This window comes from Patella vulgata, chromosome 3 (genome assembly GCF_932274485.2).
Source record: "Patella vulgata chromosome 3, xgPatVulg1.2, whole genome shotgun sequence".
In the NCBI taxonomy this organism is placed as follows: domain Eukaryota; kingdom Metazoa; phylum Mollusca; class Gastropoda; family Patellidae; genus Patella; species Patella vulgata.
The window spans coordinates 64347661-64357648 of NC_065881.2; positions in this window are offsets into that span (position 1 = coordinate 64347661).

The following is a 9988-nucleotide window of genomic DNA, read 5'->3' on the forward strand; positions in this document are numbered from 1 at the left end:
AGGAGATCTAGTTATTATTGTTTTTTTCTTTCTTTTTATATGTATAGTTGATTCATATTCTCTAATCTTGACCCTCTTTTTTTAAATAGTTTTGAGAAAAAAAAGAGAAAATGAATTAAAGATTAAACCTTAGACGGGTGTCTGCTTGATCAGGATTAACCAATATAGGCGTACGAGCCGGGGGGGGGGGGCAATCTTACTTTTTGGGCAGACGGGTGAAGTGAAAACAAAAATTATTATTTCATCTATTTGGCAAAATAAGATGTCCGAAATCCAATAAAACACGAATTTGTACTAAATTGACTATGGATTAAAACATTTTGTGCCACATTTTTTCGGCATCGATTATTATTTGTGAATGCAGCCACAACAGTCTGATTGGATGGTTGTTACTCGGGTCGGCAAAGAGTGAGATTTCAGTTGGAAACCGATTGGAAACTTTGAAGTTGCTTAATTCACGGGCTAGAATAGCAGAAAAACGCATTTGCAGCGGTTAAATTTTCAAACTTTTCTCCGGGAGTGCGGGGCCCCTATACCCCACAACGATTACTTGGTTGTTTGGGATTCAGGTGAGTCACATAAGATAATCGACCACATTGAACTTTCTGTATTCATGGACTGGAATAGCATGAACGGGCGTTTGAGGCAGTTAACTTTTCAAAATTTCCTCCCGACGGCCACATCTCTGTGGACTGTAAATGATTGTTTGGTTGATTGGAATTCCAGTCATCCACCTAAGTTAGGCTATGTTAGACCATTTTGAAGTTGCTGTATTCACGGTCTGGAATAGCAGAAAAGTTTCCAAATTTTCGTTGGGGGGTGGGGGAGTCCTACACAGTAAGCTCCACTCCTTCGCCTCTCACAGACGACCGGCACCGCCGTCTGTAACCCGTTTTTTTTTTATTCGGGCATTTGAGGCCCCACCCCCACCCATAACATTCATCGAGCCCGTACGCCTATGTTAACCCAGTATTGTTTTTCACATGTATATATTATTGTCTCATTATATTTTATCATTGCTTGATAAAGACTAGAGAAGCCTGGCCAAAACCCACCAGTGGAGTAATTTTATTCCATAGAATTGTGACTTGTATATTCCAGTTCAATTACTAAATGACGTTTAGAAATTGGCCAGTCTTGCTACAAATATCTATGGGGGATCCTTTTCCAAATATAAATGACAGGGTTTAACTAAAATCTACGGTGGTTGGGAAAGGACATCCTATGATTTTATTTTTCCCAAATTATCCCGATCGATCGACTAAGTATCTCGATTGATTGATTTAATTATCTCGATCGATTGATTTAATTATCTCGATCGATCGATTTTTTCTATAATGGTCTCGGGCACCATCCTTCCCCTCAAACCAGCGACTCAAGGTAGTCGGGAGCTGCAGGAAACTCACTGCTTAGTTTTCACTCAACCGCTATGTACCGCGACTCGCTAGTGTCAAGCTTAGCTCTGCTTAGGGCTGTTCGGGCATGGTGGCGCCTGATTGGCGATACTCTCGTCCTTGGGAGTGATGGGAGTGCGTCCAAGTATCCGTCTCGACACCAGCTGTCGGCCAAGATGGCGAGTAAGTGCCAGTCTCTAAATTTGAGAGAGATTCGTAGAAGACATGACGGCACTACCAGGCCCGTGGAATTCATGGTGGCGGCTGATTTGTCACCAGGACCTAGCCACGCTATTGAGCTTTTCCCTCGACTGGGGGACTGGGGGAAGATACGGCTTGGACAGAATTCCTCCGGACGACTGTTTCGTCACCGGACGGAGCACTCGAGTTGTTTGCATGTCCTTCAATCCACGGCAGAGCGACGCGATGACGGATGCCGACCAGAATGAACACGTATTGATGAATTTGGAAGTAGTGAAAGCCCCTTCGAGCCGACATAATCCAGTCGAAACCTACTTTTGCACAAATAACTTTCAGACAAGTGCGAAACTTTTGACGGAGGTAGATGAAAGATACGAGTGCATTTTCTCCTATATAAACCCCTGTCACAATGTAGCGAATGGAGTTAGCTTATGCCTGTTGTATTGATTTTATTCTCGAAATTTGGAACGTCCAGATAAACTCAAATTCTGGGCCAAAATCTGTTTCTTAAAGGAGCTAAATCGCTAATATTTGGGGGTCACAACGCATATAATAATGTAATCTGATTGTATATAAACTGATTTACATTCAACTGTTTCCGTTTTGACTCTTAATTTCAAATCAGTTATGTCCAGCGAAATACGGCCTGTGTCTCAACCCTATAGCAATTTCTAGCGTCTGGTTATTCCAGTCTATTGAGCAGGCTCTCCAGTTGAATGTCTAGCCTCGTTCTTTCTGGTCACTTGTTGCAAATGACGCTAAAACGCACTATGGTACACGATTCGTGTACCAATGGTAAAATGTTTATTTTGTCTTAAATATTGGATATCAGAAGCCTGTCTTTTCCTGGTAAGATCACAACATCGTATTTTCAACGTGTATGACTTTGGATGATATTGCGTTAGAGACTTAGCTACTTTAACCCTGTCACATAGCGAATAGAGCTAATCTACGCCTACATTGCTATATTTTTCTCTGAAATTTTCGGCCGGAATCTGTTTCTTAGTGGATTTCCTACGTATAAGACTAATGCTCAACGAAAGAAGACGAATGCTGGGCGTATAACTAGTAACGAATGACAGCGTATGCATAGCGCCTTTACATGCTTGTTACCGGATGCAAGATGACGAAACGTCAAGGTCAACTTAAGACGAAGCTCTAAAGACTCCCGAAACTAGGTGTACTGCCCAGCGATTCTATGGCGAACTCTTTCAAGGATCTCCTCATACGAGGGATGTGGGGTCCTCGCGACGGAGCTCGACGAGAACTTAGTCACCCAAGCCGAGCTGTCGTCAAATCCTGATTCATGTTTTAGTCCGCATCGATATACAACATCTCGCCATATTCTTCTTCCTCGGATGTACTGAGTGATGGCAAGCTGTTTGAGCAGAAGTTATGAATGTGTGACTGACACTGAAAAACGGTAGCTATACTGTAGCTGTGCATGCACGTTACTATATCGCTAGTCTAGCATCGTGCACGTTGGATGGAGATCTGGTGAAAATTAGGTTGGACGTATATGAATGAAAACTGGACGGAGAGGCCAACTACACCCAACCTGTGAAACTTTCGTACAGCGAATGTTCTACGTCATAGCGTATTGGTCACTACATTGTCAAGGCTTAAAATCTTGAACATATTAAAAACTTTCTCAAGAACCCAACGAACCTCTGCTATCCGCTACGATTGTTAACTAATACAATATATACCAAATATTATATCCCGAACGAATGACACCCACAATTCTGAGCACGTTATCTCTGTTTGCAACATTGTGACGAAGGCGAGTCTCCTAAGACGCACGAGTTGCGGTGAAAGGCTGTCGTTCTCTTTTTGTCAAGCACTCCCTGTTCTCATGAAGGGAGCGAAGCGCGAGACGAGCAGTACGCATGACGTTCGAGTGAAGGCTCGGAAATGCGTTTCTTGCAGCTCTCGACTGCCCTTCTCGTCACCGTTGTTGAGCCGCTCTCTCTTTTCTTTCATTTGGCGGTTAGTCGAAGGGAGCGGAGCGCGAGACGAGTGGGTCGCGTAACGTACATAAGTGAAGGCTAGGAAGTGCGTTTCCTGCAGCTCCCATATATATTCCTAAAGCAATGTCCAGAGAAATCCATCTCTGGCCATCTTTTCCCAGCCATTGTAAAAATCAGTTATAAATTTTGGTAATATAGTGTGACACTATGCCGTGTCAAACTAACCTCCGTCTTCACTGCTGTGTACTTTAATATTCCAACGTCGATAATCTTCACATTGTGTACTGTTTTCAATTACTGGATTTCCAATCAAATCACGCTTTCTAGGTTGACCTTGCAAGCTAGTGGGCATCGTGACAGCAGACATCGGACTCTATCTGAGACTTCTACTATAGGGCATATAGATAGATACTTGTGTGAACGTCCACTGGATGAAGTGTATGTTGCTCTGTATATGTGATACCACATTTTACCGCCCACGATCAGTGCCGGACTGGTGGGCCGAAGGTCTACCTGTCAGGCCATTGACCAAGGCCCAAACAAGTACATGCCGAAGGCGCGTCACGAGCACGCCGAAGGCACGCGAACGTCCGAGGGTGGTCGGGGGGGGGGGGCGGTTTCCCCCCAAGAAAATTTTGAAAATTGACAACCGCAAACCCATTTTCCAAGCATTTCAGACCAAAGCAGAAGAAGGCAATTTTTTTTTCTTTTGTCATGTGTCCTGCCCTCTCCTTCCTTCTTTCTTTTCTCCCCCCCTCTCCTTTATTTCTTTTTTTCTTTTTTATTTTTTCTTTATAGGTTTAGGCCCACTTTTTTTTAATGAGCTTAGGCCCACCTGTCACGGACAGGTGAACAGGTGGGCCCAGTCCGGCACTGCCCACGATATCTTATAACTGAAGCCGAACAGTTACTAAACAGCCACGACCTTTGACCCCACCTTTCACTGTCATATATACGCCCTTTTCCCCAAAATCATAGAATTGGAATCGGTCTTCTTAGAAAGTACAATGTTCCTGAAGAACAGGAGAGAAAACGTGTTGGCTGAACAGAGTTGATATCGGAGAAAATTAAAAGAGAAATGGTGTATATTGTTTCTTCCATTCCAGTATCTTCACTGATATAGAAATGGATTCTTATGTCTGGATAACCTTCCATTTCTTTCCCATTTCTTTATCCATAAGTCTGGTTTAATGAAAACTCATTTCGCCGCTTATTTACCTTAGGGATCGGAGAATACCCCTTTAATTTTAATTTAAATCATTTACAGATTGGGTAGGCATGGCACTTGTTGGCATATTGTGTAACACATTTTTATTCCCCAGAATTAAGTTTGAGCAAATTATGCCGTCAACCGTGTCCGTCCGTCTGTCTACTGCACGTTAACGCGGTGGAGGCTATAGATGAGAAAACTGAACACTGGGTGTCTCGAGATGAGAGATGGTACTATATATACTAAACAGCAAAAAAAAAAAACGTCATTACGATTTCAAAATCAGAGAGGCACTTTAATCACATCATTCTAGAAAACGGCTTTCTAAATGGATCAAAGCAATTTTTTGTGAACAGTATGTTGACACATTAATGATTAATTCATCACAATTCCAAGACATTACGAGAAGGTTTAGAGTTTGTACACAGTCTATACATCAGTATCTGGTGTGTCCACCGCGAGTTTCAATAACAGCAGCGCAGCGTCTGTACATGGAGTGGATCAGACCATTGATGAACCCCATTGGCACTTGGAACTACACTCTCAGAAAAGCCTGGCGCAATCCATCGACTGTGTTTGGTCTCGGTACGACGTTATTAAGTCTCCCCTGAATTTCATCTCAAAGGTGTTCAATTGGGTTTAAGTCCAGACTAAGGGCTGGCCAGTGCATAACGTTGACACCGTTTAGTCTGGTCGGGGTAGAAAATTTGCGGGAAGAAATTCCTACCCAAATGATTTCTTCATTTTCTGAAACAACTATGTCCCTAGTGTTCCAGAAAAATTTTCCCCGCCGATCGGAGTTGAGCAAAAATTTTTTACAGCATTTTGAAATTTTGACCCCCTGGGTCAACATAATGAAACTGAAAACCATTTATAACTTCAAAAATATCAATTTTACAGCCTAGAAATATATTATCAACATAGGAAGGTGATACCAAGGAATCCAGAAATGACGTCAATAGTAATGTACGACGTCACTGTGACGTCAGAATACAAAATGGCGGAACTATGACGCCACTGTGATGTCAAAATTCAAAATGGCGCAGACGTGTTGTGAATAAAGCAATAACAGCAAGCAATTAGACAAGAGGAATAAAATATTCATTCGGATCATTTGTTCTACCCCGTACCAATTTCATCTTCTAAATCAATGCTGATTTGTTCGCTATTGAGACAACCCTCCCCGTGGCATCCTCCACACGCTTCAACATATTTCAAACCATTCTGTGTACAAGAACATGACGAGCATTGTTGTTTCAACGATTTACATTTACACCAGATGAAATTCAGAACGTTGTCTGGTGCTGATGGAAGAATAGTCGCGATGGGAACGTATCTATTCTCTATCACTTGCCAACCCAATTCACAGGATCGACGCCATCGTCTAGTTCATCCCAAATTCTAACCTGAACATGAATGCGGTGAGCATGCTGCTCGGCCGCAGCAGCTGTTGGGTGAAGTCTATTGATTTGAATGGAAATGTTTTCAGCGATCATAGCTTTGTACCTTAGGTACCGGACTTTAGTCGGAGATATCTCATTTTTGTGACCATACATTGACATTGCACAGAATAACCTTTCCCCAGCTTCAGATACTTCGAACTGGGAACTTCCAGGTGAAGCTATTGTCTTGCTAGCTTCCTGAAAGATGTCACTGTTCGTATGTTTAAGAAGTCCCAATTTACCGAATCCGAAACAACCAGATTTCCCTCACCAAATTGTCGTATTTGGTTCATAGCTGTCGAACACGACTATTGGCGAGGGAAATCTTTTTACAAATGACCGATAGTTTTCTAAGATGTTGGAGATAATCGTACCCTTATTCCACCTTACAAAGTTGATTAGCAGACCTCCATCAATGACAGTTATTTCACTGGCGAGCGAAGTGTTCGAAACGGGTGAAACGTTCTTGAGCAAATGCTCAGCGAGATCGGACTTGGTTACATGTCGCATGAAAGCTCCTGCAAACAGTGAGGACGGGAAGGCACTCAACTCATATTTGAAGAACTGTTGAATATCTGTACCTGTGCGCTGTGCCACCGTAATACATCTTTGGAAAAGAACTTCTGGTTGCACTCGCACTGTCTTGCCTTGAACTTTAACACCTGGCTTCAGGTCCCTCGCCAATCGTCGTGTTCAGCGTCTATAAACCAAATATTAAGGATCATGAGCACGAGCGCCGAGCTGCTACGTCTAAATATAGGAGCAGTGACATTTCTCTGAAATCGGACACCACAGTTATCTATAGTCAAGCCCAGTTTCTGGCCAACACTGAAAACAAAATCCGTCTTATCAATCAAGTGGTCAACGATCTTGAATTTTGACATCACATTGACGTCATAGTTCCGCCATTTTTTATTCTGACGTCACGGTAACGTCGTACGCAAAGCCCTGTATAGGGAAAGTTACGACAACTCATTTACAGGCGCCATTTTGGTGTCCCAACTATAACGCCATAAAAACTATGACGTCATGGCGTCATATAGCTTTACTTAACAAAACGTTTTATTTTTTCTTGGTATAACGTTTTACGGGCTACAGTTCATCATAAACAAATTGCAAAAGTAACCAATGCAGTTTGGTTCAATGATAAATATGTCAGACGAAATCATACTCAAATTCGGCCAAAATGACATGATTAACAGAATTCAATTTGGTGTTCTTCAGGAATTTTCGGAGAGTGGTTATGCAAGCGAAATGTGTGGAAAAAATCGAATTTGACAAACATCAATAAAAAAAATGTATTTGTCATTTGGTGGCGGGCATTTCTTTCAATATGACTGCCAAATTTGGTAAAAGAATATCATTTTAAAAAATAAAAATGAAAATGAAAAAAACAACATTAATTTGGTAATAAAAGGGCAGCGATAATTCATTTTAGGTACATTGAAATGTTGGCAATAAAGATAATATCATAGTTTTTAGTTACACATTGTTTACCAACCACCCATAGATCCTTTAATGACAATAAATCATATCCTTTATTCAGCTCGACGCTATACCGGTATTTAAAATGATTAGATGCAGTTCGTTTAACTTGAATGTAGATATTTTATATCTATGTTGCATATATAGGACTTTTCGGTTGAATCATATCTTAGAAGTATCTTATTTCATAGTTTTACGTATTTGTCGACATAATAAAGGTATACTTGTTCTATTGTTTCATTTAGCCTATGCGTTTTCTTGTTTCACTTGACTAAACAACTAAACACAAAATTTTGTAGGAATGTATGTCATAGGCTTTTATAGATTGAAAAAAAAGCTGATAAAAATTGAGATGTGTGGAACATGTTCGAGGCGATTTGTAACAAATCTCAGACACGATATATATTTGATACTAGTTGAGCATCAGAACAACATGATTATTTCATTGGAAATGGGGCGCAAATAGCCAAAAGAGTCCTTCACTGGGCCCCTTCAATATCTGTCTACCCGTGGAATAACATGTACATTATTTGTATCTGTTAAATTTTTGCGGTTTATATATTAGATTAATATTATTATTTACCCATGGGCGGGGAGTGATAACGTCTTACCCCAAACAAATTGCAAAAGAAACCAGAAAGTTTCGGAGAGCGATATGCCTGAAACACATGTCACGCTAGACACCTTTTATTTGAATTACACGGATTTTACACTGATTTTAAGTTACACTGATTTTAAATGTTTTATCCATTAGTCAATTTAAAGAAATTTCTATTTTCGAAAAATTGATGATACAATTAATGATTGATGACTGAAAACTGACACACAATCCGGAATGACTCCAGACCAAAAATCATGGAATTTGCCGGCTAGAAGGCAAAAAGGTTGTATCTCCCAAATTACTATTTAAATTTTCATTTTTCACTTTACCCGTCTGCACAAAAAATCTGATTTTTAAAAGCGTATGCAATTTAATTGCGCTTTTATTTGGTGTATCTTTTATTTCACTTTCTTATGAATTAGACTATTCTTATAACAATAATGTGCGCTTTCTGTATAATAATAATAATAATAGTTTGTTCAGCTGTACTTTTCGTTTAAAAAATGTATTCTATGACATATCTATATACATACTTGTCGGGGGCAGCCAACTTCGACACAACAATAAAATAGATAGTGAGTAGGTACAAATACTTGGGACCCAAGATGGCGTCTAACTACACTTGAGGTCATATTTTCATGACGTCATATGAAATTTCTGGCTTCACAATTGTCGCAACTTTATCTATAATATTATACGGCTTTGGTCGTACGTTACTTTTGACGTCATTTCTGGATTCCTTGGTATCACTTTCCTTTATGTTGATAATACATTTCTAGACTGTAAAATTGATATTTTTAAAGTTATAAATGGTTTTCATTTTCATTATGTTGACCCAGGGGGTGAAAAGTTCAAAGTGCTGTAAAAAATTTTGCTCAACTCCGATCCGCGGGGAAAATTTTTCTGGAACACTAGGGAAATAGTTGTTTCAGAAAATGAAGAAATCATTTGGGTAGGAATTTTTTCCCACAAAGCTGGATTTGTCACCTTCTCCAACCAGTCTAGTTCTGCTGTAGAAAGCCCCGAGTAACACTGGCGGTGTGGGTATGGGCGTTGTCATGCTGGAAAACGTTGTTTCGATGACGTGCGAAATGTGGTATGACGTGGGGTCTGAGAGCTTGATCGATGTAGCGCACTGCTGTGATGCCGCCTCCTCTCCCTGGACCAAGATTTTGGTACACCACAGGACCCACTCGTTGGTTCAGGCCGATTCCACCCCAACCATTATGCTTGGACCTCCCCATCAGTCTCGTCCCATGACACATTGGTCAGAATAACGCTGGTCACGTCGACGCCATATTCTGGTCCTGCCATCTGCAGTTGATACGCAATACTGACTCTCATCTGTGAACAGAACAGCCCCCCACTGCCTGTGTAGCCAGTTCTGGTGTTGTTGGGCAAATTGTAGACGTTCACGTCGATGGCGATGGGTGATAGACATGGCAAGGTTTGGGGGTGTTTGGAAAAGTGAACCATGAAAAATTTATGAAACATTTTCTTTTTATTTTGCTGGAACAATAATAGTTTATCCTATCATCTTGTAAGGTGTGGGGAAAATATATTCTACAAAATATTATTCTGTGGTGTTTTTCACCACAAGAGTTCCAGAATATATTGGACTTTATAAATATTGCACCGTTTACTATAAATGGTCTTCGGTTAAAAAAAACCGCTTGATTAACTTA